The sequence below is a fragment of the Mustelus asterias genome, chromosome 2 (assembly GCF_964213995.1).
Source record: "Mustelus asterias chromosome 2, sMusAst1.hap1.1, whole genome shotgun sequence".
Lineage (NCBI taxonomy): Eukaryota > Metazoa > Chordata > Chondrichthyes > Carcharhiniformes > Triakidae > Mustelus > Mustelus asterias.
The window spans coordinates 99,066,762-99,081,084 of record NC_135802.1 but is presented as its reverse complement, the minus strand read 5'-3'; positions in this window follow the sequence as shown (position 1 = coordinate 99,081,084).

The window sequence follows — 14,323 nt, the reverse complement described above, 5'->3', positions numbered from 1 at the left end:
TGTGAACCTCGGTCTATCGTATCTTATTGCAAAGGTTTGAGTAGGTGAAACCTGCAGGGTGAGCCCAGGAGTCAGTGGGGCTAGACGTATATCTGTTCTGAGCTTGTTTGTATTTAGTTATAACTGTTGTTCAATAAATCACCGCTGTGCTTGAAGCTTCCTCATTGTATTACCTGGTGCTACAATAGGGCCTAATGGTGACATTAAAGTTGCTAGTGTTTATGGTAGACCTCTATTCTTATCATTGTATCACAAAGGTTGTCATAGATGTTCTTTTATATATTTGATTCAGAAACTCCACGTGGAACACCAGAGTGAAACATCAAACACCCTACAAAATCAAAATGCTGCAGATGATGGAAATCTAAAATTATAACAATAAATGATGGAAAATGCATCGGTCCTGGCTGCACATCTGTGGAGAATAAAACAGAGTTATCATTTCAAACATTGATCTGTTTCCCCCTCCACAGATGCTGCTGGATATGCTGACAATTTCCAGCATTTTCTGTTTATGCTTCTTATTAGCAGTTCAAATGTAGAATTAAACACATCTGACTGAGCTGAAAGTTTGCTGAAGCATGAATTATACAATGAAAAATCACTGACTTGCCAGTTGGCACCCCAGTACAAATTCTCCAAGTTTGTCTACACCTGCTGTTATGCCACCTGATATGTAAAAGAAAACTATCAATTTTCACTGAACCCATTTCTGAGAAAAATATGGCATCAGAAGGAATATTGCCATTTGGACCTAATTATGTAACTAGATGTGCTGCTGATAACATTGGTGCTGATTAGGGGATGTATTATCACCAAAAGAGCTTCAAGCCCGCTTCTTAGTCAAAGCGCACAGTATACCATTCTGCAGTCAAGTTACAATTTAAGAGCAATGGTCACAGGAAAAACCTTTAAAAAAATACTCAAAAGCATTGAAAATGCCTATTGACAAAATTTTACATGTACAACACTGGGGTTGCATGGAATAGATTTAGCACCCAATTTAGCACTGCGTTGAAAGGCCCTCAGCCATTTTGGACACACTACTCTTAAAGTGGAATGCCTTCATAAACTGTTAGAATATAATTTTCTTGAATGTTCACTCATTCAGTTTAAGAAATGTTTACTTCTGTTAACATTTTTTGCAGATTTTGTTGGTGGCTTACTTTTGCATTTTTGGGATACTATATGAGGTGTTCTGCAGCAAGAGCAAGTGAAGTCAAACACGTGAAGTTCTTGTGGGGGCTTTGCTGCTGTAGTGGGAAGTTTAAAGTCTGGATATCTTCCAAACAGTGAGCAGCATCATCTGGGAGTACCATGCTTCAATCCTGAGATTCCTAACTCTGACAAAAGCTATCTTCATGTCACTGGTAATGCACCCAAGAATGGGCTATGAACAAACCTGTACTACATTATTTAATTGTAATGATGTTTGTGGGACCTTACTGTACTTAAAGTGATTGCCACATTTCCCTATATTACAATAGTGACTACACTTCAAAAGCATTACCTCATTGGCTGTGAATCGCTTTGAGATTTTCTGGGGTCATACAAAAAGTAATATTATTTTAAACTAATGCAGATATGATCTTGATTTAATCCACTGCTTTTTTGAATGTACAGTTTTTGACAGACACTGCTGCACTGGAAAGAAATGTCAATTGAAACAGTACATTGTTTCACTGCCTAAGCAACAACAATATCTTGAAATGCCTGCTGGGAATAATGGAATGATGACAAATTGTATGAGAATTGCTCTTCAACGTCCCTAGTGGGAGACAGTATCTAAAGTACTAAGATAATTGGAGAGAATTTTATAACTATTAGGTTTTCCCATTGTGCATTCATTGCCAGTAGTGCACTGTATTGCTCCTTAGTGGATTCTTCAAAGTCAGATTTTCTGCATGAAAATTTAAAAAAGTTTAACATATAATTTAGTCCTGTGTTTTCTTTTGATTAATTCTGGATTATTAATTTTGTGACATTAGTGTACCTTTAAGAAATTTTTTAAAAATCATTTTCTCTGCAGCTCTTACAACATCAGCTTATTTCATTGTTGCTGAGTTGTCTGTAGAAATCATTTTATTGCTCCTTCAATAGGGTTTGTTTATTTTTACTCTGGGATCTTTTATGACCCTGCATTGTTCGGAGGAAGGTCATGTGTTTTGGACATCTTTTCCCTTCCTAGTGAATTTAAGGTTTCATTTTCGGTTTGGCTGGCAGCAGTTTTAGGTTCAGAAGGGACATCGAGCTGAAAAGAAGTGTTACTCTCCCTGGTTTTGGAAATTCTGCTAGTTAGCTGAAAGCAAGGCTTCTTGCCTTCCTGGAGTAGAGAATCTGCTCTTGGTGGCTAGACCAGAGTCTCTCCCTGGTGTTCTGAGAATGTGTTCTGACTCCAAGCCTGTCTGTGTGTGCCTGAAGAGAATTGCAGCATTCATGCAAAGGACTCAGTCCCAGTATCACGTGAGCATTAGTCTTTGCTGTGTTAAACCTATGAAAAGGATTTTTTGTCTCTGGGAAGTTTTGTTTGATTGGAACATTTTAGATATATTTATTAAGGATTATACTTTATCATGTTTTTTTCATGTTTGTAATTGGTAAAAGTTATTGCTAATCTTCTTCTATACATGTTAAGTATATTCTTAAATAAACTTTGTTTGAGAAAAGCTCCCAGTGGGTCATTTGAATCATACGTGAAGTGAAACATATCATGCTTACCCTTACCAAATTCCAAGTTGAAAACTTATGATCCAGGCGGGCTCCATAAAACACTTTGGAGTTTCTGACCTGAATTATAACAATTTAAAACATACATGATGCGGCATTTTATGTTCTGATTGTTTTATTCCTCCCCCTATTCTAAAAGTTACAAAACATATACAGCTTTTGTAAGATGTAAGCTACATTGAGATTTCACTTTACCACCTTTATTTGAGGTGATACACGCTTTAGTAATTGAAAACTGGAAAAGGAAAATTAATTTGTCATTATTTGTAACGTATATGTTCAATATTTTGCAGAAGCTGTTAAGTATTTCAGCCCAATTACAAAAATAATTATGTTTAGGAGGGTTGAATAGTTTGTGTAATTATAGCATCCTACTCCCAAAGATTAATTTTTCATTTTGTCTTGAATATTTTACCCTATTTTGGTAATTGGGGAAAAGAAAGAACTTGGATTTATGTAACACTTTTCATGACCTCAGAATGTCCCAGTGTGCTTTATAGACAATGAACTATTTATTTCCCAGCTTTAGACTCATTAATAAATAAACGCCTGGGCCAGAATTCTCCGACCTCGTCCGTGGCTGGGATTCTCTGGTCCTGCTGCTGTGAATGGAGATTTGGCTGAGTACCAAAATTTCCGTTCTCGTTGGCAGCATTGGTGGGGCATCTAACACCGGAGGATTCCGGCCCAAGTCAATCCAGTGTTGACCATTCTGCTTATATAATTCTTTAATAATTGAGGTTATAAATTTAGTGATAAATAATTGTTCATTTAAAAAGATGCAATAATGTTCCAAAATTAAACTCATTTGGCTTATCATAGAATCAGGGGATCTCTACAGTGCAGAAAGAGGCTATTTGGCCCATTGATCCTGCACCGACAACATTCCTACCCAGGCCCTATCCCCATAAAGCCATATATTTAACTCCCTGACACTAAGGGGCAATTGAACTTGGCCAGTCAACCTAACCAGCGCATCTTAGGACTGTGGGAGGAAACCAGAGCACGTGGAAGAAACCCATGCAGGGTTGGGAGGACGTGCAAACTCCACACAGACAGTCACCCGAGGCCGGAATCGAACCCAGGTCCCTGGAGCTATGAGGCAGCAGTGCTAACCGCTGTGTCACCATGCCATAGTGTTAAAAAATGTTAATTTAAAAAGATGCAATAATATTCCAAAATTAAACTCATATGGCTTATTATGAAAGAATCAATCTTGGATTTTAAGTTCTAGACATGTGTTACTAACAGAAAATTAATCGCTTACAATCACTTTTTGTGGGTATTTATATATTTTTTATTAAATTAATTCAAATTGGAGCACTCACATCCACTTTAATAAGAGATGGACTATGCTAACAGTTCGAAACATAGAAACTAGAAGCAGGAATAGGCCATTTGGCCCTTCGAGCCTGCTCCACCATTCATTTTGATCATGGCTGATCATCAAATTCAATATACTGATTCCGCCCTTCACCCCATATCCCTTAATCCCTTTAGCCCCAAGAGCTATGTCTAATTTCTTCTTGAAATCACACAACGTATTACTTCAAAAACAATTCGGTTTGGACAAAATAGGCCTTGGTTAGTTTAGTTGTTTGGATGGTTAGCATGTAGCTCAGAATAACGACAACAGCAGAGGTTTAATTCCCATGCTGGCTGAGGTAGTGCTGGGACCTGCCTCCTCGCCCTGTCCCTGAGAGTGGAAGGCAATGGACAATTACCACTGACAAAAACATCCAAGAAAATGGCTGAGGATGGAGCACCAGCAGGCAATGAGGCAATAGGCTGTACTCAGGCAGAGCACATATGACAAGACCTGGACAGCATCTGCCAAACATGTTCTGTATCACAGACGATTTTTCTTTTCGATATTATTAACCATGTTGGTGTATTGACTTGCACATGCAGATATGAGGTACATGTCAATTAACAGGCAATCTGTAGCTGAACATACCACATTGCACAATGAATGGCAGAGAAGACCAAGACAGATTCCATTTGGTTCTCAGCAACCCACCCAGACGTCAGTAAACTCTGTAAATCAAACAGGCTTGTTGAAACTCTGGCACTTTCACGAGCAATTCCAGTCTTCACCTTCAAAGGTCTCACCTTGGAATTCTCTTCAAAAGTCGCTCCAACTTGGATGGTGTCAATGACAGCACCTCATTTCCCGACACTCCATTCCCCCCTGATGGACTTAAGCACCAGCTCACAAACATAACTTCAGCTTTTCAGCGACACTGAATACTGCTCCAAAGGGGTACCTTTGCCCCAATGACCCACATCACTGAAGCACCATTCTCTGCTGTTTTCTTCAATTACCAGCGCTTCTCCCAAGCCCTCATTATGTTAAATCTGCCAAGGCACAGTTTTATTTTTGCTTAGAACCTCTTTCTCTGCTCCTCTTTTTTATGTAACAACTGGAACCTCTCTCTGCCCCCTGTTTCTGAGTAAGAAGTCTCACAACACCAGGTTAAAGTCCAACAGGTTTATTTGGTAGCAAATACCATAAGCTTTCGGAGCACAGCTCCTTCGTCAGATGGAATGGTTATCTGTTCTCAAACAGTGCAAACAGACACAGAAATCAAATTACAGAATACTGATTAGAATGCAAATCTCTACAGCCAGCCAGGTCTTAAATGTACAGACAATGTGGGTGGAGGGAGCATTCAACACAGGTTAAAGAGATGTGTATTGTCTCCAGACAGAACAGCTAGTGAAATTCTGCAAGCCCAGGAGGCAAGCTGTGGGGGTTACTGATAATGTGACATAAATCCAACATCCCAGTTTAGGCCGTCCTCATGTGTGCAGAACTTGGCTATCAGTTTCTGCTCAGCGACTCTGCGCTGTCGTGTGTCGTGAAGGCCGCCTTGGAGAATGCTTACCTGAAGATCCAAGGCTGAATGCCCGTGACTGCTGAAGTGCTCCCCCACAGGAAGAGAACAGTCTTGCCTGGTGATTGTCGAGCGGTGTTCATTCATCCGTTGTCGTAGCGTCTGCATGGTTTCCTCAATGTACCATGCCTCGGGACATCCTTTCTTGCAGCGTATCAGGTAGACAACATTGGCCAAGTTGCAAGAGTAGGTACCGTGTACCTGGTAGATGGTGTTCTCACGTGAGATGATGGCATCCGTGTCGATGATCCGGCACGTCTTACAGAGGTTGCTGTGGCAGGGTTGTGTGGTGTCGTGGTCACTGTTCTCCTGAAGGCTGGGTAGTTTGCTGCGGACAATGGTCTGTTTGAGGTTGCGTGGTTGTTTGAAGGCAAGAAGTGGGGGTGTGGGGATGGCCTTAGCGAGATGTTCGTCTTCATCAATGACATGTTGAAGGCTCCGGAGGAGATGCCGTAGCTTCTCCGCTCCGGGGAAGTATTGGACGACGAAGGGTACTCTGTCCACCGTGTCCCGTGTTTGTCTTCTGAGGAGGTCGGTGCGGTTTTTCGCTGTGGCGCGTCGGAACTGTTGATCGATGAGTCGAGCGCCATATCCTGTTCTTGTGAGGGCATCTTTCAGCGTCTGGAGGTGTCTGTTGCGATCCTCCTCATCCGAGCAGATCCTGTGTATTCGGAGGGCTTGTCCGTAGGGGATGGCTTCTTTTACGTGTTTAGGGTGGAAGCTGGAGAAGTGGAGCATCATGAGGTTATCCGTGGGCTTGCGGTACAGTGAGGTGCTGAGGTGACCATCCTGAATGGAGATGCGTGTGTCCAAGAATGCAACCGATTCCAGAGAGTAGTCCATGGTGAGTCTGATGGTGGGATGGAACTTGTTGATGTCATCATATAGTTGTTTCAGTGATTGCTCACCATGACTCCAAAGGAAGAAAATGTCATCGATGTATCTAGTGTATAGCATCGGTTGAAGGTCCTGTGTGGTGAAGAAGTCTTGTTCGAACCTGTGCATGAAGATGTTGGCATATTGAGGTGCGAAGTTTGTCCCCATCGCTGTTCCGTGTGTCTGGATGAAGAACTGGTTGTTGAAGGTGAAGATATTGTGGTCTAGGATGAAGCGGATGAGTTGTAAAATTGCATCTGGAAACTGGCAGTTGACGGCATTGAGTACTGAGGCCGTTGCAGCAATGCCATCATCGTGGGGGATGCTGGTGGAGAGTGCCGAGACATCCATTGTGACGAGGAGTGCTCCTGGTTCAACTGCTCCATGTGTGTTGAGTTTCTGTAGGAAGTCCGTAGTGTCGCGACAAAAGCTGGGTGCCCTCAACATAGCCGGAGAGGTTCTCGCACACTTCTTTGCAGTAATCCGTTCTGTTCAGTATGACGATGGCCCCTCCTTTGTCTGCTGGTTTCAAATTCATCAGCCGCACTCACAAGACAGCACCGAACATCACCCAAGCACAACACAACGCCATCCACGCTCTCAAGACCAACCGCAACATTGTCATCAAACCAGCAGACAAAGGAGGGGCCATCGTCATACTGAACAGAACGGATTACTGCAAAGAAGTGTACCGACAACTGAACAACCAGGAACACTGCAGACAGTTACCCACAGATCCGACCAAAGAACACACCCGTCAACTCAACACTCTGATCAAAACCTTTGATCCGGACCTTCAGAGCACCCTCCGTGCTCTCATCCCACGTACTCCACGCGTTGGAGATCTCTACTGCCTCCCAAAAATACACAAGGCAAACACACCCGGCCATCCCATCGTTTCAGGAAACGGAACCCTATGCGAGAACCTCTCCGGCTATGTCGAGGGCATCTTGAAACCCATTGTACAAAGAACCCCCAGCTTTTGTCGCGACACTACGGACTTCCTACAGAAACTCAACACACATGGAGCAGTTGAACCAGGAGCACTCCTCGTCACAATGGATGTCTCGGCACTCTACACCAGCATCCCCCACGATGATGGCATTTCTGCAACGGCCTCAGTACTCAATGCCGTCAACTGCCAGTTTCCAGATGCAATTTTACAACTCATCCGCTTCATCCTGGACCACAATATCTTCACCTTCAACAACTAGTTCTTCATCCAGACACACGGAACAGCGATGGGGACAAAATTCGCACCTCAATATGCCAACATCTTCATGCACAGGTTCGAACAAGACTTCTTCACCACACAGGACCTTCAACCGATGCTATACACTAGATACATCGATGACATTTTCTTCCTTTGGAGTCATGGTGAGCAATCACTGAAACAACTATATGATGACATCAACAAGTTCCATCCCACCATCAGACTCACCATGGACTACTCTCTGGAATCGGTTGCATTCTTGGACACACGCATCTCCATTAAGGACGGTCACCTCAGCACCTCACTGTACCGCAAGCCCACGGATAACCTCATGATGCTCCACTTCTCCAGCTTCCACCCTAAACACGTAAAATAAGCTATCCCCTACGGACAAGCCCTCCGCATACACAGGATCTGCTCGGATGAGGAGGATCGCAACAGACACCTCCAGACGCTGAAAGATGCCCTCATAAGAACAGGATATGGCGCTCGACTCATCGATCAACAGTTCCGACGGCCACAGCGAAAAACCGCACCGACCTCCTCAGAAGACAAACACGGGACACAGTGGACAGAGTACCCTTCGTCGTCCAGTACTTCCTCGGAGCGGAGAAGCTACGGCATCTCCTCCGGAGCCTTCAACATGTCATTGATGAAGACGAACATCTCGCCAAGGCCATCCCCACACCCCCACTTCTTGCCTTCAAACAACCACGCAACCTCAAACAGACCATTGTCCGCAGCAAACTACCCAGCCTTCAGGAGAACAGTGACCACGACACCACACAACGCTGCCACAGCAACCTCTGCAAGACGTGCCGGATCATCGACACGGATGCCATCATCTCATGTGAGAACACCATCTACCAGGTACACGGTACCGACTCTTGCAACTCGGCCAACGTTGTCTACCTGATAGGCTGCAAGAAAGGATGACCCGAGGCATGGTACATTGGGGAAACCATGCAGACGCTACGACAATGGATGAATGAACACTGCTTGACAATCACCAGGCAAGACTGTTCTCTTCCTGTGGGGGAGCACTTCAGCAGTCACGGGCATTCAGCCTTGGATCTTCAGGTAAGCATTCTCCAAGGCGGCCTTCACGACACACGACAGCGCAGAGTCGCTGAGCAGAAACTGATAGCCAAGTTCTGCACACATGAGGACGGCCTAAACTGGGATGTTGGATTTATGTCACATTATCAGTAACCCCCACAGCTTGCCTCCTGGGCTTGCAGAATTTCACTAGCTGTTCTGTCTGGAGACAATACACATCTCTTTAACCTGTGTTGAATGCTCCCTCCACCCACATTGTCTGTACATTTAAGACCTGGCTGGCTGTAGAGATTTGCATTCTAATCAGTATTCTGTAATTTGATTTCTGTGTCTGTTTGCACTGTTTGAGAACAGATAACCACTCCATCTGACGAAGGAGCTGTGCTCCTTGAACCTGGTGTTGTGAGACTTCTTACTGTGCTTACCCCAGTCCAACGCCGGCATCTCCACACCCTGTTTCTGAGCCATGCCAGGGACTCATCTTTTGGGACCTCTCCCTCTCCCTCTTCCCTGTCCCTGGCCGGGGACTCTTCTCTGCAATGGAGCTTTGTATCCGCTCACATGATGTGGATTTTCACGCAATTCTTTCCTGTTTACGCAGAGCGCTAGGCCAATCCTCAGCCCAAAGAACTTAAAATGCTGAATGCATATGCATCTGTCCGCTTCTGGTCCTCACATATGTAGGAACCCTGAGGTCTCTGGGGACTTGGAGCTCCTGACCTTTGCACTCAACGAGAAGATAAATTGGCTTTCACAACACCGGATAGAAATGAAGTAGGTTCAGGGTGCCCTGTGTCAAATGGATTTCAAAGATCTGACGGAGCTGTTCAAAGAACAAGGATTTATCCTGATATCTTGGCTAGCATTTATCTCTCAACCAACATCATTAAAAATACTTTCACTTACCTTGAACTATTTGTGGGATCTTTTGCACAAAGTAGCTGCTGTCTTCACCTACTTAAGTGAAGTCTTTGTATTTCAATGTAATCCATTGGGTGTGAAGTGCTTTAAAAAGTATTATGCACTGTTCAAATCAAGTCCTTATATCTTACTTTCACCTTACATCATTCCCTACTTCAGAGATTGAGTGAACTTCCTTCAGTGCTCTGCCAATAATCATGCATTTCTAGCTACTAAGAAGCATAAGAGTATCCCAGGTAACTCTCCAGCAACATTAAGGTAGAAAATAATGAATAACTTGGACAACCAGTGATTGTTTCTTTGATGACAATTTTAGTTTCTTCTCCAAATATCTTTATCTCTGGCTCAGTATCAAGTTTTGTTTGATTGCGCTTCAGTGAAGCATCTTGAGATATTTTCCTGCATTAAAAGAAGCTTAATAAACTAAAGATGTTGGGGCGATTCTCCCAAAAATAGTTCTAAGTGCTGAATTCACAGGAAAACTGGTGTCAATCATGATTGTTTTTCAGTGGGAGTTCAGACTCGAATCTCCCACACTTTGTGCAATGCAGAGGTCACAATCATGAATATCATTAAAAGCTCAGGGGCGGGGCCTATTCACGCCGGAGTCTGACAGTTCTGGCCACACTCTGTCAGCCTGCAGTTTGCTGGCCAGCTCAATCACTGTCCAGCCTGGGACCCCTGCGGTGCTGCCCACCCCGGGACCCCCGTGGTGCTGCCTACCCACCCCTCCATGGCCCGATCGTGGCCCCCACGAGCATTCGCGGGCCAAACCTGAGCACCCCTCTCCTCTGTCCAGGAGCGCCCGATCTCCAGCCCCCCCCCCCACAATAGTGACGATGCCCTCCCACCTACAACCCCCGCCCCCCCATGGAAGGCATGCCCCCTCGAGAGGAAGACCCCCCACTCCAGCAGACCACCTTCGGGAGGAAGAACCAGCCCCCCAGCAGACCGGCCCCCCAGCCCACCCCAATCGCTGGCCTCCCTCCAGCCCCAACCGATCCCTATGCAGAGTGGCAGCAGGGTCCCCATTACTGTTTGGTCGCCCCTAAGACCCACCCTAAGCCCCACCCCAACAGGCCCCTGCCACCAGGCCCTGCCCCTTGGCACTGCCCGATGCCCTGGGCATGGGCACTTTGCCCCTTTGGCAGTGGCAGGGGGCACAGGCTAGCACTGCCAGGGTGCCCATGCCCAGGAGGCACCAATCCCCCACGCTGCCTAACCCCATGGGAGGCCCTGATTGCCCCCCCCTTCACTGAAATTGTACTGGCGGGGTGGGAGATGCTATTGGGCCTGGAGAATTCAGTCCCACGGGCCCGATAATCACATTCAAAATACATTCAAATAAGATTAAAATCACTTACCTGCTGGTCCCATCAATTTCCAGCGTGATCCCAACCATGCAGGATATCCATCGCTGGGAGATGCATGTGCATCGGGAACGCACGTGCGAATTCCACGAATCGGTGCACGCACGATTCTCCTGGCCTGACTCGCCAAAAAATTAGCGGGTCGGGATGGGAGAATTGCAGCCGTTATTTTAAACAGTTTGCCTAAAATTAACATCTAAATAGTTCACATATTTTGTATAAAAAACCTTATTTTTTTCTGCTCAGCATTATTCAATAGAGTAGCAAAACATTGCAAAGATAAAATGGACCAGTGAAATTAATGTAATGAAATATAAATTCATAAGCCACAAAGCAGCAGCCAGAGCCAGTAAGTAAATTTTTGTCTACAATATTCAATGTCCCATGCATGAATAAAACTTTTAAAACCTTTTTCTTTTCTTTAATTAAATGAAGTAAATATTTGCAATGAGTGGTTATCCATCCCAAAAAGAGTTCAAAACCTAGGAATTTGGCACTGAAGTAGGGGTTGTTTTGCCAACAATATTCCCAGAGATATGTGTTACAGGGAAATATTTAATTTAATCTACATACAATTTGAGCTGGATCAAGTAAGGTATTGAAAGACTAGAATAGCTAAATTGATTAAATATATAGATTAATTATTTAAATAAAATTTTTTAAAGTTTATATAGGGAGAACAGTGAAGCTGGTGTGATGCAACTGCAACATGTAGCAGTTTGTGGAGAATGAACCTGGACGACCTTTAGTAAGACCCGAATTTTGGCTTCTGAGTTGGATACGCAGAGTTGGGAATTTTCATGAATCTGCAAATGCAACCCAGGGGAAACTTCCCTGACCCCCCAGATTTTCATTCCAGGGGGGCACATGCTATCTGAAGTCAGGCCCACTGCTCCAGGAAACAGCGCCAACGCAGCCACGGGTGCGATTGGATACAAAGGTTGGCTGTTTAAAAGGCCAGCCTCAGTACTCTGGGATGAAAGTTCTGCCAGTTTGTCCCAGCTGTAATAATGACAGTACAACAATAAACAGCCCTCTTGCTTCACATCCTCTCACCCACCTCCTCACACACAATCCTCATGCTTCATCCTTGCCAACTCATGCCCCATCTATGCCAACTCATGCCCCAATTCCCTCCCATGAACCCTTGTACCCTCCATGCCCAACTGTGCCTCTTTACCAACACCCATGGCCCTTCATACCTTCCATGCCAACCTGTGTCCTTTTATCTATTCCCATGACCACTCATACCATGCCAACCTATGCCACTCTACCCACCCCTATTAGCTCCTCAGACCATCCCTGCCAAACTATTCAGTTGATTTGACAGCTTGACATTTCCACTGACTTAATCCATCTTTAAGCGCATACTTAATATCCTGACGAGATACCTGATCTCTCCCAAAGGGTACATGACCTCTCCAAAGTATTCCAACTGACCTTTCTCTTCAAGTCACCAATAGCATGAGTCATGTTTTGGAAATGCCAGTAATGAAAATTGTTTCTGATTGTGTTTCTGCCTCCATGAACCATGGATGTGTGATATACTTCCCTATCCCATTTTCCTCCTCCCCCATGGCAAAAATACTGGGTGCTGAGTTTGGACGGGACTGCCAGAATTGGGCTCCCAGTGCTATTTTAGATAAAATGTGGATAAGACTGCGTCTACAACTTGAGGAATGCCAGTTCAGGAAGTGACTCGGAAGTGCAGATACAGTATTATGGGGTATCAGGGAAGAGCAGTGTTACCTGGTCACTTGGACCCAGTAGACAGTCAAACCTCCTAGGCCAGGAAGTGGTACAAACATGGTTAGTGGTCAGGGATGAGAGGGTGTGACTGTGGGCCCGATTTTACCATTTTCATTCTAAGTGCTGAATCTGGGCGTAATGCAGATCCGACTTAGAAATCTGCTTTCAGGCGCCCCCATATGCACTCAGCCTGAAAAAAACATCTCCAGTCCCATTCGCGCTGTGGGCGGGACTTAGCACGGCCGAAACGATTGGAGCTCTGAACTGCGCATGCTAAGTTGGAAAAAAATTGAAAAAGCGCGCCCGTGTCAGATCGCTCCCGAGCCACGGAAAGCAGAGAAAGAGGCCCGTGAGCGAAAAGCGGCAGCAATGGCCCCCACACACATCACTGTCCCACTTATCCACCCCTCCCCGCTACCCAGACATCACTGCCCTGCTTATCACCCCCCCTACTACCCACACACATCACTGTCCCCCTTATCACCCCTCCACTACCCAGACTGATCGCCACCCCTGCCCCCCTCTCCCTCCACCAATCGCCCACAGAGTGGCAGCGGACCCCCTTGCCTGCACACCCCCACCAGAGATCCATCTGACCCCCCCCCCCACCGGAGATCCATCTGCCCCCCCCCCACCAGTGGGTGTTCGGGCCTCCCCCACCCCAAACAACAATCTGGCCTCACTCATCACCCCCCCCTGCCCAGAGAATGGTCCAGCCTCACTCACCCCCCATCCCCCAGAGGAACATCTGACCCACCTCCTCCTCCCTCCCCACCAGACAACAATCAGCTCCTTCCCCCCCCCCCGATCAGAGATACATCTGACCCGCCTCCTTCTCCCCGCCCCAACCAGTCAACGATCTGGCCTCACTCCCCTGCCCCCCCCAACCAGAGAATGATCTGATCTGCCTCCCTCCTCCCCCCCACCACTGATCTGAGTCAGAGAGCCGTTGGAAGCACTGAACGCGCTCTTCAGCAGCTGGAGCACCCGATTCAGACTTTTATTTAGCAGGTCCATGACGGCGCGGTTCCGGATTGGCGAATGTGGTGGTAAAGGGGGAAATGCTGATAAAGTTGGGTGGGCAGTTCATTAATTCAATTTAAATGCATGCAAATGCAGTTAAATCGCTGTTGCGCCCATTTTGGGCGCGAATCGAATCGCCGCCATTCCCAGGTTTCAGTAAAGTGGCAATCTGCGCAGACGCGGGCGCGGATCGCATTAATGGCCTCACACCCGACTTTACCACATTTTCGCGCCTGAAAACGGGCGCAACGCAATGGTAAAATTGGGCCCTATCTGTGAGTTAAAGGGGCTCCAGTGCAGTGCTGGAGAAAGTTTGGCATTTGCATTTATCAGCAGATATGAACTTCTTGGTCCTTGTGTGGATGAGGACAAATTCTTTAGCATAAATGAAGAAACTGACATGGCACCAAGTTACAGGAGGCTAGTCAAGTGAGGAGAGTGAAAAGGGACATGGTCGAAATAGGGTACAGTTAGTCGGAGAAGCAGAT